The 21,125-nt window shown below is 46.1% G+C and overlaps 1 long non-coding RNA gene across 1 annotated transcript in view; it reads left to right on the forward strand.

Moving 5' to 3' along the window:
* LOC132208670 (uncharacterized) overlaps positions 1–18,560 on the forward strand; it is a 31,384-nt gene extending 12,824 nt beyond the window's left edge. The window contains exons 2-3 of the long non-coding RNA XR_009444802.1: positions 1,114–1,294; positions 17,280–18,560. This is a non-coding gene — a long non-coding RNA (uncharacterized LOC132208670). The remainder of the gene's footprint in view (positions 1–1,113; positions 1,295–17,279) is intronic.
* The last annotated feature ends 2,565 nt before the right edge of the window (positions 18,561–21,125 follow it).

A 21,125-nucleotide genomic window follows, 5' to 3' on the forward strand; every position in this document is an offset into this window, starting at 1 on the left:
TGCGTAGCCACGTGTTCAGCTGCGCCCGCTCCCTGTTCCTCACCTCGCTATCTCGTGGCACCGGTAGTAAACCAGAGAACACTACTCTGTTCGTCCTGCTCTGCAGCTTCCATCCTAACTCCCCGAAATCACTTTTTATACCCTCAAACCTATTTCTGGCTATATCATTTGTGCCAATATGTAACACGATTTCTGGCTGGTCGCCCTCCCCTTTTAGCACTTTATACACCCGATCGGAGACGTCCCGGACCCTGGCACCAGGGAGGCAACTTACCTTCCGGGAATCCCGATCTTGCCCACAAAATCTCCTGTCGATTCCCCTAACTATCGAGTCCCCTACCACGAGTACTTTTCTATTCTGCCCCCTTCCCTTCTTTGCCACAGTGTCAGGCTCAGTGCCAGAGAACTGACTACTATGGCTTTCCTCTGGTAGGTCATCCCCCCCAGCAGTATCCAAAACGGTATACTTATTGCTGAGGGGAATGCCCACAGGGGATCTCTGCACTGTCTGTCTGTCCCCTTTCCTCCCCCTAACTGTAACCCATCTATCCTCGCCCTGAGCCTTAGGAGTGACCAACTCCCGATAACTCCTCTCAATTACCCCCTCTGCCTCCCGAATGATCCGTAGTTCATCCAGCTCCAGCTCCATTTCCCTAACACGGTTTTCAAGGAGCTGTAGCTGGGTGCACTTCCCGCAGATGTAGCCAGTGGAGACGTGTGCCACATCTCCCAACTGCCACATTCTGCAGGAGGAACAAGCAACTGCCCTAGCGTCCATACCCCACTTATCTGAACACCCACTCAATACTAAAGTAGAAAGCTTACGTCAAATAATAATAACAAATTAATAACAAACTTATATTCAATAGAGAAAGTTTAGAATGAACCTTACCTTACTAACTAGGTTAGAGGAGGAGGGCGGGTGGGAGACTCTACAGTTGTAGAGTCTCGGGTTTAGCCGCCTTGCTGATATATATGGTCACTGCTTTCCTTCCCGGCTGCCCCTCTGGTCCTCGTCACTTCCTCCGCTGCTCCCGCTCCTTCTCTGAAAGAGGAAAAACACTGCTGCCCGCTACCGGTAAGTAATTTTAAAAATAAACTGCTTTACCTTAGCTGCAGTCTTCCGGGTCCGTCTTGCCTCCGCTGCTGCTCGCACTCAAAATGGCCGTTGGCGTCGAAGGGTGAGTATTTATACTCACTGCTTTCCTTCCCGGCTGCCCCTCTGGTCCTCGTCACTTCCTCCGCTGCTCCCGCTCCTTCTCTGAAAGAGGAAAAACACCGCTGCCCGCTACTGGTAAGTAATTTTAAAAATAAACTGCTTTACCTTAGCTGCGGTCTTCCGGGTCCGTCTTGCCTCCGCTGCTGCTCGCACTCAAAAAAGGTTTATTTCCTGAGAGGCTGGGCAGTGACTCAGTGGTGGAGAGTCACCCAACAGGGCCTGTGTCTCTGTCCCTCTCCATCTCCCCACTCAGTGTTTAACCTGTCCCCCCCACAGCTTGTTCTCTGTCACTCTGGCGATGCGGTTAAAAAAACACAAAGAAATGACCAATGTTCCCCTCTGCCCACTCCCATTCACCAGGCACAAACCTCTTGCCCACTCCACCTGGGATTGGTGCTGTTTCTACATGAAATATTAATGATGAACCTTTCAAAGTGTCCAGTCGCCTGTCTCTCTCCCTCCCCATCTCTGTCTCTGCCCCTATCCATGGATCGATCTCTGTTGACTTTCTCCTGCTCGAGAATCGATCAATGTCCCTCACTCTCTCCATTTCCTTCAAGTTTCAATAGCAATGCCCTCTTCTGCCTCACGTTTGCCATGTGTTCCCATCTCCCCGCTGTGTCTCGTGGACATTTGCAACATCATTGTCGCATTTTGGAGGTTGCAGGGGTGAGGGAATGTGGGGTGGTTCTGGGCTGCGGTAGGGTTGGGGAAAGAAGGGGTGACATACAACTCAGTGCACGCACTATCAGGCCATCAGCAGTCTCAGCCCAGGGCCCTGCAGACAGCCTCATGTCGACGTGAGGGTGACCTGCAGGCTGCATTGGTGCACAGTAAGATCCCACCGGCAGCTGTGTGCGGTACTGCTGAGGGATTCCCTCAACACCTTGTCGGAGCCTGGCCCACCCCCTCTACAGGCTGCAATGTGAAAACAGGCCTCTCCCCCACTGAACCCGCCTGCAAATATTACACTCCCCCATTTCAACTTTTGAGCAGAGTCGGACTGAACACGTGAGTTAGCCTCTCACCACCACCTCCCAAGATTCTGTACCTAGCCTCGCTAAACGTGTCCACCTCTACCTGTTTCAGCTGTATTCCTTTTCCCCCCAACACTCCCATCTTCACCCCAACCCCACCTCCACTCTCCGCGCTGTGTGTGGTTGCATAAACAGCAAAATGTGAAAATGGCCACACGTTGATGGAGAATCTTAACTCATCCTGAACACTGGCGTAGAGGGAGTGGGGGGTGGGTGTGATGTCAGTCCCTGCAGTTTCTGCCCCTTTGTAATACTGAGCCCCTCCCCGTTCCAGATCCTGCACTGACACCCCCACTCCCTCACCCACAGCCCTCCCAGAGATCAGAATAAGGTCCCAGTCAATGGGAACAATTCCCTCCATTCACCCCAAAACCTCACAGACAGGCCAAGAGGGGCCAAGAGGTGGCATTGGGACATGGGGTGGTGGGGGGAGGAGGAGGGATTGTAGTCTTCCTTTCCCAGATCCTGGCAACCCATCCTACCCACCTACCTCTCCATTAAAATGACAATAAGTCCCAGCGGAATTTCTCCCAGATATTCCAAGATGAAATGCAGGAGAGAAAACAGTTTGATGGATCGACAGGAGTATCCAGCTCACCCCTCCCTTCCAATCTCCTATGGCCTTCAGCTCGCCAATACACTTCATTCGGGTGGTGCATGTGAGATGTTATTGGGATAACATCCCATTGATGTCTATACTTCTATAAATTAAAGTCTTTTATTTACCTACACATCGGTATGCAGGCACTACCCTGAAGCTTCCTGCCCAGCTAGGAATTCAGTGTAAAACTTTTGTAACTCCTTATCTTCCCACTCATCATTATGCAAACACTGTCTTCAGCTTCCTGACTGAATAAAACAAGAATCAAACTGTTTCAAATAAGGTTAAGTAAGGAACATTTGTAAAGGTGTGAGACCTCTGAAGCATGTAACTTCTGTCGCTGACAAAGGGGCCAGGGCACTGACTTTGTTCCAGCCAGAAACACTGGCAACTTGAAATCAGAATCTGTCCTGGACAACAACTCGAAATCGCCTCCTGCCATTAGCAGCTACTTCACTGGCAATCGATACTATATCCTGGTCTTTTATGTTGTTGATGTAATCATTGTTTGGTATCCTGTTTTTGTCTGTTGTAGTAATTGTTTCATGTATCATGTCATTGTAAAATGTGAAACTGTTTTATGTATCAGGGTAACAAAGTGTGAAGCTGGATGAACACAGCAGGCCAAGCAGCTCCCATTACATCTGTTTTATGTATCATGTCTTTGTAAAGTATAAAAAGCGGGGACTGTCCACTGCTCGGGGAGAATTACTTGTGAGACTCTGCGCTCTGTGCCGTGTTGAGTACAATAATTCTCCACAGCTTGTACTTGCTTGGTTATAAAAGGATTTGTGTTTTTCTAAACAGGTCAGTGTCTTGTTATTGCAGCAAGTCCATGAGGGTCTCCGAAAACGAACCTGACACCTGCATCTTCCATTGATTGCTTGCTGCCATGTGGCCCCATCTGAAACACAGATATGACTTCCAAAGCTTCACATATGGTTAGGATTCCTGATCTCCCCCAACTCTCCCCTCTCCCCGTCCCATATACAACACCCAGAAGGGGCTAAATTTTGAATAAACAAACAACTGCACAGCAAGATCCCAATGACTACTGATCCCCCACCACAGCCCTTGTATCTATTCCCCGCCTCCCATACATCCCCACCTCCCCACTCCCACAGCCCTCCGATCTCACTCCCATCCCCGCCTTTCTAAGCTTTTCCTCTCTGTCTCCATCTCCCTTTCCCCCCAACACTGTCTCTGAATTATACCTCTGTGACTGAAATGTTGTCACCCCTGCCATTTAGTAACCCTGACCTGTCACACTGCGGCATTGACTGTCTAAAACGGTGGGACGGTCTGGAGAGAGTGGTGGGAGTGGGGAAGGCCTAAACTGAGGAATGGCAATGGAGAGAGGGAAATGGGGAAGAGATAAAGTAAGAGAGAAAGAAAGAGCCAGAGTATGGTCAGAGAGAAAGTGAGGAAGATCCCAGTCTGAGGAAGGTGCGTGGAGAAGGAGATGGACAGAGTGAGACAGAGAGACAAAGAAAATGTAATATCAAAGGCTCTGTAAACAACATTTGGACACTGGGCATCTTGTTGCAATGTAGGCCACACTGCAGGTAATTTGACACACAGCAAGATCCCACAAGCAACAGTGTGACTGCAGATAGATTGTGGGTTTCACTGATGCTGGTTAAGGGCTCAATTCTGGCTCCAGGCTGACAGAGAGGGACCAATCCTGCTGCTTGCGAAATTCAAAATACTTCCTTCTCTCCCCTTCACCTCTGATATGTCACTCTCTCTTTTCCAGGCTCTCTCTCTTTCCCTTCTAAATCTCTAATCTTTCGATCTTTCTTCCTCTCTCACTTGTTCCCTCCCCACCTCCCCATTTCTGATTTTTTTTCTCTCTCTCTCCCAGATTAAATCCTGTGCATTGTAATCGTTATCATTTAAAAAGACTGTGACATTGATGTTGGAGGATATTCTGTTTGATAAGCCAGGGCACTGTTTCCCAGCATTCTGTGCCAGTAATGCTGCAGGTCATTGATACACATTGCGATCCTACAGGTCGCCCCTTCCTGCTCCAAAATGTGTTGAAATCACAATTTCCATTCAGGGAAGAGGCTATCAGTTTCTTTGGGACAAAAAACACCCCCTCCATCCCAGGATTTGAGTTGGTGGGTGGCACTTTCTAGAACAAAGTGATTGGAGTTGGGCAGTGAAGAGATATTGGAGACCCCAGTTCTCTCACCAACAATATGCCACCTCCCCCAGATCCTGTCTCCCTTTCCCAGCACAGATACAAAGACATATCTTGTCCCTTTATCCCTCACACCCTCCCACTCACACTTTTTGTCTACATCTGTTTTTTTTTGGTAAAAAAACTTTGTATTGCAAACTATTTCTAACTCCCCCTCTGTTTCTGTTTGAAAAAAAAAGTGAAAGGAAGCTGGAGAGGGTTCAGGAGAGGAGACAGAGTGAGAAAGACAGAGATGCCCTCGCAGTTACTCAGGGGATTGAAGTAAAATGGCCAAAAAATATTTTATTTATGTGATTATCAATTTTTTTTCATCCTGGCCTGCACATGTCACACATTACACTGAAGTGAGAATGAGTCTTTGAAGAGAGTTTCACATTTATGGTTTTAATTTCCTCCGTGGGGAGTCCTGTCTGTCAGACACTCACTGGGAGGAGAATTAACATGTTTGTGTCAAATCCCAAAGCCCTGGTTACTTTAACCCCAGACTTCAAACCTGTTCTTAAAAGTTACCTGGAGGCTCCTAAAAGAAAACCAGGGTACACCAGAGGAATTCAAATCTTGAGGTAATAATCAAATACAACTGACATGGGCCCCGCAGTCTGCAGCCTTTTGAACAGGCCTCAGGCCAATGCCTGAACCCCACCCCTCCTCGCTCTGAAGGAAACTTGTGTCCAAGGGAAGGATTTCTTATCCCCTTGTAGTTTCAAAATAAATAGACAGAGAAAGGGAGGAAAGTTATTGGAACTGGAAAGGAAGGACATTGTTAAAGAAATCGCCCAGCAAGAGGCTAGGGTTTGATGTCTCCCCTTCACACAAGCCATCCCTCATCAATGCCAGGCTCTGATTGAATTGGGGAAAACTTTGGGAAATTTCAATCCCAGACCCATCAGGCAAGGTTAAAAGGAGGAGATTATCGAGACAGTCGCATTGCTGCAGGACAATGAGGCACAGCAAGATCCCACTGCCAGCAATGTGTCAGGAACAAGATAAACCCAATGTTGGTTAAATGGTAAATATTTTCTGTATTCCCCAGGCACTATCGTGACAGATACTTAAGAATCTCAAATGCCTCTCACTCCGTCCCTCTCCATTTTCTTCTGCCTCTCTCCATGTTGCAAGTCTGTCTCTCAATCCCAATGTCGACTTCACATTCTCACATTATTACTCTGACTTCAGAACATGTCTTTTGTGAGATTTCACATTTACAATTTTGATTTCCTCCTTGGGGAGTCCTGACACATGTTTGTGCCAAATCCCATGGCCCCGATTACTTTAACCCCAAGCTTCAAACCCTGGGGTGCAGCCTGTCCAATAAGTCTCAGGATGATATCCCCCTTCGGAGAAAGCCGTTGTTCTATGCGTTGTGGGCCCCAAAAACCTCCCCTTTGGTTCTTCAAAAAATAACTGATCCCTTTGGAGAAAAAAAAGAGACAGCATTAGTTGAAAGGCAAAGCAGAGACAGTGCAGCAAGATCCTGGGATTTCCTCTCTGTCACATGGACAATCTCTTGGCAACATCTGAACACAAACATATCGGGTGGTGCGTTTAGTTTCCATGCCAGTCCCTTCGTAAAGCTTTGAAATGATGGGTGAGCTGATTAAAACAGTCACAGCCTGTAACAATGGCACTGGGACAATTAATACACAGCAAGATCCCACATGCAGCAGTGTCCCAGCAGCCAGATAATCTGATTTTTTTCCCCATCTGTGATGCTGGCTCAGTTTAATTATTTCCTGTGACCCCAGAATCTGACATTACAGTTAATTCACAATCTCAAATACTCTCTCTGGCTCTCCTGTTTGTCCTGCTCTCTCAGTTCTTCAAATCTTTCTCTCACTGTCACATCTAATCACACTGCCCTCCTCCATAACCCATATAAACTTCAGGGTCAGAAAGAGAGAGGACTCATATGGGCCCCTCATGGTATGCAGTGGGAACAGGCATCAGGCCAATATTGTCCCCCTCTGGAAGTTTTTTTTTCAAAGCTTTCCTGGCCCCAGACATTTTGGATCTTCACATTGTCACTTTCCAAACCAGAAATTTCAGGGGATAAAACAGAAAAGATTACTTGAAAGGGGGAGCTACAGCATTTTGCAGCAAAATTACACAACAAGAGGTCAGTCTTATGTGCACTACACCACCTCCACAGCATTACAAAACATCATAGCAACATCAAACTACCAAATAAATCATAAGCTGGCAATATAACAGAGGTTTAAAATAATAATAAACACACATACTCACACACCATCTCAATCAAACAGGGAGAGCTGCTCACTACGCATTATGTCAGGATAAATCTGACACATTTCTCAGTGAGTGGTTTGCAGACTCCACCTCTGACACATTGCAATGTCCCTCAGTCTGCTCATTAAGGAGGCCTCTGTGTGATAGAGATGGTAATTCCCAGGATTGGAGTCTTTTGTTGGATTTTCCTGGCCATTGAAATGTTAATTCTCTCGCAGCAAAGATTTACCATTCCTTGTTCTTTGAAACCTTTTTAAAGCCATGTTATCTCTGTCAGTGCAGCTTGAAAATATTTAACATTGGTCTCATAATAGCACCTAAGAGCCGGACTGCAGATGCCCCAAGAGACAGGAATAGAAAGATAATGGGGATATTTGCTGAGGATCTGTCGGGATTTTCCTGCTGTCAGTGTGGCTCCCAGAATCAAACTCCTGAGATGCTGCTTGGCCTGCTGTGCTCATCCAGCTTCACACTTTGTTATCTCTTTCTCACTCTCTCTCTCTCTCTCTTCTGCCCCTGTCTCTACCTGGTCTGCACAACATACAGCCATTTCAAACTTGACATTCAAAACTTTGTTTCTTCTCCTCCTCCTGAAAATGTCAGTAGAGTTTGAGAATTTAAAGCATTGATCATATCACTGCCCCTCAAACACCCACATTTCCCCATCTCCGCTCCCACTTTGCTCCCAGCACAGGACTGTGGAGAACATGGGAGCACTTTATACAGGTTTTATCAGGGGCTGTAATCAGTGAGGCTCTGAGCTCAAGGGGTCAGCGTGTGTGTGTGTGTGTGTGTATGTGTGTGTGTGTGTGTGTGTGTGTGTGTGTATGTGTGTGTGAGCATGCAAGTATGTGCATGTACGTGTGAGTGTGTGTTTGTGTGAGTGTGCACGTATGTGCATGTACCTGTGTGCATGTGCATGTGTGTGTTTGTGTGCATGTGTGAGCGCGCATGTGGGTGCGTGTGTGTGTGCATGTGTTTGAGAGCGCACGCATTTGTGTATGAGCACATGTGTGTGTGTGTGTAAGTGTGTGTGTGAGCATGCACATTTGTGTGTGTGTGAGCGCACATATGTGTGTGAGTGCGCGTGCATGTGTGTGTGTGTGAGTGCATGTATGTGTGTGTGTGTATGTGAGTATGTGCATGTGCATGTGTGTGAGTGTTTGCATGTGTGAGCATGTGCGTTTGTGTCAGCGTGTGTATGTGTGAGTGTGTGTGTGTGTGTGTGTGTGAGTGTGTGTGTGTGAGCGTGTGTGTGTGTGTGAGCATGTGTGTGTGTGTGTGTGTGTGTGTGTGTGTGTGTGTGTGAGTGTGTGCATGTGCATGTGCGTATCTGCATGTCATACAGTCCGACAGCACAACAACAGATTCTTCGGTCCAACTAGTGCATGCCGAACATAATCCCAAACTAAACTAGTCTGACCTGCCTGCTCCTGGCCCAAATGTATTTTAAGTGATGTAATTGTACTCACACACACCTCTTACTCAGGATATTTATTCCACACACTTACCACCCTCTGTGTAAATACTTTGCCCCTTATGCCTTCTCTGAATCTTTCTCCTTTCACCTTTAAAATTGTGTACCCTAGTCTTGAAATGTCCCATCCTAGGGAAATGACAGCTACCATTACCTCTATCTATACCCCTCATTATTTTATAAACTCCTTATCAGGTCACCTTTAAACCTCCTACGCTTCAGTGAAAAATATTCCAATATATCCGGCCTTTCTTTGTATCTCAAATCGACCATAATCAGCAACATCCAGGTAAAGAGCATGTGCATGTGCATGTGTGTCTCCGTGTGTATGCGCACGCGTGTGTCTGCGCGTGTGTGTCTGTGTGTGTCTCTGTGTACCTGCGCGCGTGTGTGTCTCTGTGCATCTGTGTGTCTGCACGCACGTGTCTCCGTGTGTTTGCGCATGTGAGAGAGAGAGAGAGACCCAAAGAGAGGCTCTGTGTGTGTGCGTGCATCAGAAAGAAAGACCATGCATGTGAGTGTGTCCATTGGACTGCAAAGTTTGTGTCAATGATTCCATCCTGTAATTTCATTATGTGGCTGTCTATAAATCATGTGTTTCTTCCCCTGCCCCAGTAAAGGGTCTCAAACATACTCAGTCCCTTACTCTCAATCACACACTCTCTCGTGTGTGCAGACGCTCTCACATACAGTCTTGTACATACACACACTCACATTTATTCACAGGGACAAAAAGAAAGAGAGAGACACACACAGAAAGACACAGAGATGGAGAGAGAGAGAATGATTACACTTGTAAGTGTATCAGCAATTCGACAATTTATACAGTGAGGTTGGGAGAGACACAGATTTTCACAGGTTTTGAGGGAGACAGAGAGAGAGGATGACACAGATAGGTGCAATGACAGAGAGAATCACAAATAGACACAGTGACAGGGCAGAGAGAATAACTGATAGACGCATGGAGAGAGGGAGAGAGAGAGAGAAAGAAAGACAGAAAGAGAAAGAGAGAGAGGGGAGAGAACCATCGACAGACACAGACTCAGAAAGAGCGAGAGAAACAGATAGAGACAGGGTCAGAGAGATAGATAGATAGGCACCATGGCTCAGTGGCTAGCACTGCTGCCTCACAGCACCAGGGACCCAAGTTGTCTCCCATCCTTGAGTGACTGTGTGAAGTTTGCACATGGTCTCCAAGTCTGTGTGACTTTCCTCCGGGTGCTCAGTTTTCCTTCCACGGTCCAAAGGTGTACAGGCTAAGTGGATTGACCATGCTAACTTGTTCAGCAATGTGTATAACAAGTGGGTTATGGGGTTGTGGTGGGAGGCTCTGAAGGATAGTATAGCCTTATTGGGCCGAATGGCCTGTTTCCACACTGTAGGGAATCCATGAATGAAAGAAACAGATATTCACAGGGACATAGAGAGATTGCTGATATATATAGGGACACAAACAGAACCACAGATAGACACATGGAGCAGAGAGAGATTATCACACTTATGAACTGATCACAGAGACATCGCAGCTACATTCAGCAACATGGAGTGAGATTCACAGAAACAGAGACAGACAAACAGATTCACAAAGAAATGGCATGAGACAGATAGAGAAAGAGACAAAGCTAAGATGAAAACGATGACACTGTTATCACAAGGAGAAATGGAGAATGAGACAGACACTCTCTCCCCTTTACTATGAGTACAGTGGCACAGAGTTGTACATCATCTAAAGGTCCCTGCAGGGATCACTCAGGATTATTCAGCAAAAATGATCTTCCACAACAGCACCCACTATTCCAGGATTGACTGCTTTCATCCTTTTGGGAACATCCCCATCCCCATTCTCTGCTCCCAGACACAGTGCACACTGACTCCGAACGATATTCCCATTGCAATGCTGTCAGTGGGTCTGAATCCATGAAGTGCCACCCTCACAACACTGTGGGTGAGCTACATCTCATGGACTGTGAAGCATTCACACCCTGACTGATTGTCACTCATATCCCATGAAGGAAGTAGAAGAACATTGGAAGCTGGAGAAGGACAATAGACAATAGACAATTGACAACAGGTGCTGGAGTAGGCCATTCGGCCCTTCAAGCCAGCACCACCATTCATTATGATCATGGCTGAGCATCCACAATCAGTATCCTGTTCCTGCCTTCTCCCCATAACCTTTGATTCCACTATCTTTAAGAGCTCTGTGCATCTCTTTCTTGAAAGTATCCAGAGAGTTGGCCTCCACTGCCTTCTGGGGCAGACCATTCCATATATCCACCACTCTCTGGGTGAAGAAGTTTCTCCTCAACTCTGTTCTAAATGGCCGACCCCTTATTTAGACACAAAGACAAGGAGACACAGATGCCGAAACCTTACCAATGACTCACTGCTACGCCATCTGAGTGCATCTCCCCCACAGTCTCACTGTGCCCAGTTCCCACTTTTCAGGAATGCTGGGGAATAGTCAGAATAGCAAGTGCAGCCTCATTCCAGTGAAAGAGCTCATTTACTGCAATCCTGGATAATCGTAGGGGAACTCTCAGCACCCAGTCTCCAGCAGATCCTTCAACACAATCACAACATTATAATCACAGGGACAGAGACAGTCACAGAAACACACAGGTACATAAGAGGCAAACCATGAAATCCGAAAGGACAGAGAAATAGGCCTCATCGTATTATCAATGCCACTAACACACAAACTCAGCCCAAGTCCAGGGGCACCCAGGTTCAAATCCAGCTACGACTGAGGGTGGAATTTAAGTTCAATAAAGAATTCAGAGCTGAGAATGCAACAATGATGTTGAACCCATTGTCACTGTTTGGGAAAAAGAAAACACTTGATTCAGTAATGCTCGTTGTCTGGTTTGGCCTGTCATGGAGTCCAGGCCCACAGCTCTCTGCACAGTCAGTGATGGGCAAGAAATGCAGGCCTGGCCAGAAATGTTTCCATCCCAGATGTGATTAAAATAAATAAACACCGGGGCAGAGAGAATCAGAGACACGGTAGTGAGAGAGACAAGAGAAATATATACATGGGGATAGAAAGAGAGAAACACAGTACAGGCCATGTCAGAAACTGAGGATCACAAATGCACACAAGGACAGAGAGAGACACAGCTCTACTTAGGAAGAGAGAGAGAGAGCTAGAGATGGACATGCACACATAGAAAGGCACACAGAGATCAACACAGGGATGAGAGAGACCTAGAGGTAGACACAGGCAGAGAGAAAGAGACACAAATAGATCAACACAGGGATGACAGAGATAGTCATAGATAGACACCATGACACACAGCGAGAGAGAGAGAGAGGGAGAGAGAGGGAGAGAGAGACTGGCACAGTGAGAGAGACTCACATTTAGACACGGGGGAGACAGAGTGTGACAGATAGACACGGGGCTGAGAAATTATTACGGATATGAAATGAGACACAGCTACATTCTGGGCCACAGAGAGAGATTTACAGGAATACACAGGGACAGAGAGTTACGGAGAGATTCACAAAGAACACGGAGTGACAGAGAGAGAGAGCACAAGAAACAAATAGGGGCTCACAAACGTAAGATGAAGACAATGACAGCTCTACTCAGGGGAAGATGGAGAATAAGAGAGAGAGTATGTAAAACCTTAATTACTCTAGCCCTTTACCATCAGTTCAGACGGACAGACCTATGCATCATTTGCAACAGCCTCTGCAAGTATCATTCAGGGTTATTCAGCACCTCCTTCCAAAAATGACCTCCCCAAACAGCAACCACTATCCCCAAATGGACAACAGCAATCCATGCCTGGAACATCCCCATGTCCAATCTCTGCTTCCAGGCACAGAGCGCAATGAACTCAAATGATATCCCCATTCTGACCCTGTCACTGGGCTCGAATCCCATCTTCACAACACTGTGTGTGAGCTACACCGCATGGATTGCAGAGGGATCACTCACCGACCGATAGACACTCATATCCTATGAAGAAACTGGAAGAAGGAGAGAAATAGAAGCATGCAGGAACAAAGGGAGGCTCAAAGATACACCCAGAGACAGAGCAGGGAAATTAGCACAGATTTGGTCTGAAGTTGCTCTGTGGGATCTGAGGGATACTCGATGGGCCAGCTGTAATTCCCCTTCACTACCTGCCCTCACAAAGGTGATGGTGATTGGTTTCGCTGACCCAAAGCAATCCATCTGGTTTAGGGAAGGCCAGAGTGTGATTTAGGAGGGAGTTCCTGGGTGAGACACAGTGCCAGGGAAGGAGCAACCATCTTGATCACAGCCAGGACATTGTGCCTCTTGCAGGGACACATGCAGGTGGGTGGCAGATGAACTCCAAGTGCTTCTGTCACCCTGGTCATTCTCAGTGGTGAGGGGTCATATAGTTGCTGTGAACGAGTGTTGGAATGTTGCTTCCATTGTTGTTGCTGTGGGACACATGCCTGACCCTCTGCATTGAAGGAGAGAGAGAGAGGATGAATATACTTGTAAATGTCACATCAGTTAGAGAGTTTATGTAGTGAAGGAGGGAGAGATAGTTGTAGATGTTTGGGGGGGGGGGGTGTGGTGAGAGAGAGAGATAGGGACAGAAAGAGAGAAACACACACACACACACACACACACACACACACACACACACACACATACGCAAAACGATTGAGTGAGAGACAGAGAGATATTGATAGACACAGTGACAGAGAGAGATCATCACACATGAACTGAGACAGAGACAGATTCACAGCTGCATTCAGGGATATGGAGAGAAATGTACAGGAACACACAGGGACAGAGAGAGACCAAAAAGATTCACAGAGAACACAGAGGGACAGAGAAAGAGAGCACAAGGTAGAAAGCAAGAGTCACAAATGTAAGATGAAGAGAATGACAGATTTACACAGGGACAAATGGAGAATGAGAGCAATACCCTTCACCATCAATTCAGAGGGACAGAGCTGTGCTTCATTTCCAAGGACCTACAGAGATCACTTTGGATTATTCAGCATCCCCTTCCAGAAATGGTCCTCCAAAACAGCACCCACTATTCCTGAGTGGACAAGAGCAGTCCATGCCTGGAACATGACCATCTCCAATCTCTGCTCCCAGACACAGTGCACACTGGCCCGAATAATATTCCCATTCTGACACTGTCACTTGTCTGAGTCCAGGAAGTGCCACCCTCTAAATGCTGTGGGTGAGCTACACTGCATGGGCTGCAAAGGGTTCAATCACTGGCTTATGGCCACTCACATCCCATGAAGGAACTGGAAGAATATTAGACACTGGAAGAGGGGGAGAGAGACATAGAGAGGGAGAGACAAATACACAAAGTCAAGGGGAGGTTCAAAGATACACACAGAGACGGAGAGCGCGAGCGAGGGAGCGAAGGACAGAATGGGTCTGAAGTTGCTCCATGGGATCTAAGAGACACTCGATGAGCCAGCTATCATTTCCCTTTCCCACCTGCCCTCGAGAAGGTGATGACACTCTGCTTTGCTGAGCCAGTGCAGTCCATCTATTTGAGGGAATGCCACAGTGTGATTTAGGAGGTAGTTCCTGGAAGGGTCACAGTGCCAGGAAAGGAGCGATCCATCTTGCTCACAGGTAGCATGTTGTGCCTCTTGCGGGGCACATTTAGTTGTGAGGTGGGTCCGATCTCTGCGCTCCTGTTGCCCTGGTCATTCTCGGGGTGTGTAGGGCGGGCAGGGCAGGGTCACATTGTTGCTGGGAATGAGTTTTGTAGAGTGGCTTCCATTGTTGTTGCTGTGGGACACATGTCTGACCCTCTGCTCTGAAGGAAGAGAGAGAGAAAGAGAGGATGATTACACTTGTAAATGTCACATCAATGAGGCCGTTTATGTAGTGACGGAGGGAGAGACACACACAGATAGTCACAGGGTGAGAGGAAGACTCAGACCCAGGGATAGAGATAGAGATACACACATAGCAAATGGGAGAAACACAGAGAGAGAGAGAGGCAGATAGTCAGACAGACAGACACATGCAGAATCACAAGTAGACAAAGAGAGACAGAGACACACATAGGCACAGGGACAGAGACAGACAGTCACAGATTAACATCAGGACCAACACAGACACAGGGCCGGGAGTGTGGGGGGAGATATCGTCACATGGAGACAGGCAAAGAGTGACAGATAAACACAGGTACAGAAACAGAGAGAGATAGAGTCTCAGATGGACACAACAATCAAGATAGAGACAGATACACATAGAGACAGAGAGAGAAAGAGACAGACACTGTCTGTGTGGAGTTGGCATGTTCTCCCTGTGGCTGCGTGGGTTTCCTCCGGGTGCTCTTGTTTCCTCCCATGTGCTGGCTGGGTGGATGGGACAAGATAAGTTGCCCATAGTGTTCAGGGATGTGTAGATTAGGTGGGTTGCAGGGAGATGTGTCTGGGTGAGGTGCTCTGAGGGTCGGAGTGGCGTTCTTGGGCCGAAGGCCCTGTTTCCATACTGTAGGAATACTCTGAATTCTATGAAAACAGTGCTGAGTGATCTCTGATGGGAATATTGGAAACAATGCACGGCTCTGTCCCTCTGAACAGATGGTGGAGGGGTGGAGTTATAAAGGTGTTACACACAGTGTTAGTCTTATTCTCCATTTCTCCCTGTCTAAGGCTGTCATTGTGTTCATCCTACATTTGTGACACTGTCTCTATCTCTTGTTCTTGCGCTGTCCTTCTGTATTCTCTGTGCACCCGCCCGTGCTCTCTGTCGCCGTGTGTTCCTGTGTATGCGTCTCCATAATCCCTAAATGCAGTTGTGAATCTTTCTCGATCTCACTTTACATATGTGATGATCTCTCTCTCTGTCCTTGTCTATCTGTGACTCTGTGACAGAGAAAGAGAGAGATGCAGATCGTCACAGGGACAGACAGACAAAGAGAGACAGATAGACACAGTGACAGAGACAGAGTCACAGATAGACAAGAATAGAGAGAGATCATCACACATTTCAAGTGAGATCGAGAAAGATTCACAATTGCATTTCGGGATTATGGAGAGGCATGTGACTGAACATTACTTTCTGCAGATTAAAATATTCTGTGAATCAGTAATCTCACAGAATTACAGTCAAAGGAGATTGTGAACTTGGCAGATTCATATTGAAACAACCGCCTGAATAAAAACAGCTCATGACAAAGGCACTGAATCCTCACTGACAAGCAACACAGGTATTATCAGCTTTACAGGTAGAGATCAGAATTGTACAGAAAATCTTACCAGAACATGCTGATGACGATGTGTGCTAGAAATTTTTCTCAGTGAAATAACTTCGTGATCTGCCACTTATTTGCTCAGAAATGATTCTGTGCATCATCTATGAAAAGCAGGTGTATAGTTTACTGGCCACCTGATTGACAGACAAAGGAAAGCTGATCGGGTAAATTACACTGTTAGTGACAGTCCATCGCACACAACAACAAGAGTTTCTTACACTGAGAACAGAACGGATTCTAGTTAAACAGACGTACATACCAAAATGAAAATCTGCTGCTTTGACAAGCATGCTGCCTGTTTGAACAACATAAACATGTTGCCAATGTAGTGAGACATTTGAACTGCCCAATACAACTGTCATGTCTTTCTCAATTCAATAATCACTGTTTCTATGTATTTTTCAAGCTATTATGAGTTGTGTATGTATAATTAGCTCCTGGGACAATCTAGATATTCTGTTGAATAAACACATTTACAACCTGGATATTGCTTAGTCTAATTTTCTAAGTAAAATATAACCTTTTTCAGTCAATCACAGTAACTATCTTTTAAATGGTAGATTCATAATCACAATAAATTTCTAATTATTCTGAGCGAGGAACACCTTGCAAAGGAAATTATTTTTCATGTCCGCACTGACATTGTGTATTTAACAGTTTCCAGTGCCATCATCCAACTCTGTGTACAAGTATCCCTTAGGTCCATAAAGCTGAAACTAAAGCTCTTTTTCTGATATCCTTTCATTACTTTGTTGTTGAGTTACGCTTAATAGCATAAAATATTACAGGCATCAATTAAGATTGAATTGTCAATGCAAAAACTGGTACAAATAATCGCATATTATTCAGCTCATTAATTGTAGTTAGTTTCTAATGTTTTTTTTCACTGTATGATCACATTAATTTCACTGATGTAATTACATTACACTTTTTAGCTCTATACATATGTAAAATGAATGTCAAGTAATTCATAAGTGATACCAAAAACTGTTCACGTTTTGTTCTTTTTTAGTCCAACAATTACAGAATATGTTTTCCAAAAATAAGTAAATTCTGTCCCAAAGAACATTCTCCAATAATTTCCCAACTACTGACCTAAGGTTCACATTTCTGTAAATTTGCTGAAATGGGAAAATCCTGGATGGATTGATTAATGAGTGAATTTGATTGAATTTGGGTAAAGGGATATTTCAGCACATTAATTAATGTTTAATGTTTCAGGTCATGTTGCTCTTCCTCAGGACTGATTCCCATTTTTTGTTTCAGATCCAATGACTTCATTCCACAGGGACAAAGCTTCCAATTTGTACCAGGTTAACTCTGGCCTACTCTTTTCTTTAGAAAAGAGTTTGATGCTATTCAGTCTTTACTGGCAATTACAACCTGCATTGTGTAAGATTTGTGAATGACCCTTTATTTTCCCAATCCTTGTGAGTGATGCCAGCAGCAGAAATATTTCCTAATCTGCAAGTGATTTTGGTTGGGAAATCTCTATTTACAAATTCACTCTTATCCTCAAATAGACTGTGTAAACCATAAAAGGTCTGAGCACAAACCCACAAAAACACGAAGGCAGCATGACAGCCTGAGCTGAATGAACCTGGTGATGTGTGAGCTGTCATGAGGAAAACATGACCATGAGCACAACTGGTTAGAATCACATCCCTACAGTGCAGAAAGAGGTCATTCGGCCCATCACTATACTGACCCTCTACTCCCATAACTCAGCATTTACCAGGGTTAACCCAACCACTTAACCTGCACACTAGGGGGCAACCTAGCATGGCTTGTCCACCTAACCTGCACATTTTTGGACTCTGAAAGGATCACAGCTTAGCTATAATGACGCAAATTTTTGAATGAAGAATAAAAAAAACTCAATGTTGAAACAATTTCACAGTTTTTGTTTTAAAAATAAAATCTAGGGAAAGCTGCGCCACAAAGATTTCAGATTTTCTCTGGAGGAAGAGAATTCAAAACTCGTGCCACTGACGCGGGGGCACAGTGAGGTCACAGAGGGCTGGCACCCATCAGAAATGTAAAAGGTATTGAGCAAGGTAGGGGTGAGAGAGGGGCAAAAAGGCAGTCTGTCACGGGGGAAGGCAGGAGAGATTAAATTGCAGAAATGTTATTAGTTTTTCATGGCCACAAAGATTGGAGTTAGGCCTCAAAAAAAAACAACAAAAGATGTGCCTGTGCTGGGTGTGTAGAAGACACAGAAACAAATTGAAACGAGAAATGCAAACAAATAGGGGCAGAGTTCACAGCCTGAAATTGCTCTTCTCAATGGTGAATCCAGAAAGCTGCAAACCTGTGTGTTTCAATCTCAACCAACACAAACATGATGGGCCAAATAATACTGGCCAGCCAGCGACACCCACATCTCACAAATAAATTTTTAAAAATGGTCTTGGTCTGTGCTGGAATGTTCTGATACTTTTGTTTTGAAATTTGGAGTTTGTTTCTGACGATGTTTATAACCTCTCAAATTGGGCTAAAGTTTAACATTCTAGGGAAATGTAAAATAAATCAGCTTTGTTTCAAACACATCACTGTAGCTTGTTGTATTTGTCCTGAGGGTTGAACAGCACCCGGAGCTCAGAAAGGACAATCTCAGGGTTGGGGGGGAGGTGGGTGGCGAGTGGGGGCATTCGAATGGCAGCGACAGAACTTCAGCCAGGACACATCCTTCAGGGTCTCACTGAGGGGGTCAGATGGCACTTTACTCTTTCACGTCTCTATTCACTGACAGCCAAGCCACGGTATGGGTTAATCCTGCTGTGTCTAAGAAATGTGTCCCAGCTACTGTCTTCCATGGCTCACAGCTCCCAGTCACGGAACAGAATTTCATTCCAACTGGGTTTAGAGTCAGAGGAAGAACAACGGTGAATGCTGGAAATGTGCTTCAAATCAGAGGTTAGCGTAAATCAATGACCTGTTCCTGACTGGAAGTGAATCTGCAGGTTTGTAATTCTGCTGCACTGGTAAAGATAAAACAGTATTTGGTAAATGTATAACATGGAGATCAAAAGTACATGAGCAATGGGAGCAGGGGTATGAGCAGCCTGTCACTGCCTCTGTTGTAACCACACAGAATGCGCCAGGGTGACGTGAGAGAAGGGCCTGGGTTAGAAATTATACTTCACCGACAGTGAGTATACAGGAAGGGTTCAAAAATGTTAATTTTCATTTTCAATAACCATGTGCAACATTTATTGGTCAGGAAGGGGTGTAACAGGAGTTTATGCTGGCTGCAGGAAGGCTTTTCTTTCTGAAGAAGACTTTTTGAGGAAAATTTCTGAATGGCAAATCAAGCCAATCATCGCTTCAAAATCTGAAAGGATTTCTCAATTTATCAGGGCCTGCGTATCAGCTGTGGAATGTGGAAAACGAAATAACTGAGAAAGCACTAGGACAGATGCAACATGAATGGGAGACAGTAAACTGATGATGAAAAGAGCTTTATGCAGTCACTGTGCCTGAATGACAGTGCTGCAGTCGGTGAACTCAGATGTGTTCTGTGTGTAGACAAGGTGTAAAGTGATTGCTCAACGTGGAGAAAGACAAGGACATGGTCACCTTGGAGAAACATTGGAATTGTGGGAAATGTGGGAAGGGACTTAATTACCCATCTCAATTGGAGATTCACTCATTCAGTCACACCAGGGAGAAGCTGTTCCACTGCCCCATGTTTGGGAAGGGATTTACATTACATTCAACGTTACATTCCCATCAAAGGCCTTACTCTTCCTCTGACTCTAAACCCAGTTCGAATGAAATTCTGTTCCGTGTCTGGGAGCTGTGAGCCATGGAAGACAGTAGCTGGGACACATTTCTTAGACACAGCAGGATTAACCCATACCGTGGCTTGGCTGTCAGTGAAGAGAGACGTGAAAGAGTAAGGTGCCATCTGACCCCCTCAGTGAGACCCTGAAGGATGTGTCCTGGCTGAAGTTCTGCCGCTGCCATTCGAATGCCCCCACTCGCCCTCCCTCAACCCTGAGTGATGCCATTACCCTGCTCTGTGAGTGGGAAAGGGATTAATTCTCTGTCTCAGCTGCTGGGGCACGAGCTGGTTCACATTGATGAGAGATAACAAGGCAAAGAGCTGGATGAACACAGCAGGCCAAGCAGCATCAGAGGAGCAGGAAGGTTAATGTTTCAGGCCTAGACCCTTCTTCAGAAATGGAAGAGGGGAAGGGGGATCTGAAATAAATAGTTAAAGAGGCCGGGATGGAGCCGGTGAATGTAGGTGGGGAGGTAGGGAGGAGATAGGTCAGTCCGGGGAGGACAGACAGGTCAAGGGGGCAGGATGAGGTTAGTAGGTAGGAAATGGAGGTGCGGCTTGAGGTGGGAGGAGGGGACAGGTGGGAGGAAGGACAGGTTAGAGAGCTGGGCTGGTTTTGGGATGCAGTAGGGGGAAGGGAGGTTTTGAAGCTTGTGAAATCCAAATTAACACCATTGGGTTGCTGGGTTCCCAAGCAGAATATGAAGTGCTGTTCCTGCAACCTTCAAGTGGCATCGTTCTGGCACTGCAGGAGGCCCAGGATGGACGTGTCATCTGAGGAACGGGAGGGGGAGTTGAAATGGTTCGCGACTGGGAGGTGCAGTTGTTTAGTGTGAACCGAGCATAGGTGTTCTGCAAAGCGGTCCCCAAGCCTCCGCTTGGTTTCCCCGATGCAGAGGAGGCCACAACGGGAACAGCGAATACAGTATACCACATTAGCAGATGTGCAGGTGAACATCTGACTGAGGTGGAAAGTCTTCTTTGGGCCTGGGATGGAGGTGATGGGGGAAGTGTAAGGACAGGGGTAGCACTTCCTGCTGTTGCAGGGAAAAGTGCTGGGTGTGGTGGGGCTGGAGGGTAGTGTGGAGTGGACAGGGGGGTCCTGGAGTGAGTGGTGCCTCCGGAAAGCAGATTAGGGTGAGGAGGGAAATATGTCTTCGGTGGTGGGGTTAGATTGCAGATGGCAGAAGTGTCGGAGGATAATGCGTTGGATTGGAGGTTGGTGGGGTGGTACATGAGGACGAGGGGGATTCTTTTTTGATTGCTATTGCCAGGAGGGGATGTGAGGAATGAGTTGTGGGAAATGAGGGCGACACGGTCGAGGG

Source organism: Stegostoma tigrinum, unplaced genomic scaffold (assembly GCF_030684315.1).
Source record: "Stegostoma tigrinum isolate sSteTig4 unplaced genomic scaffold, sSteTig4.hap1 scaffold_50, whole genome shotgun sequence".
Taxonomy (NCBI): Eukaryota; Metazoa; Chordata; class Chondrichthyes; order Orectolobiformes; family Stegostomatidae; genus Stegostoma; species Stegostoma tigrinum.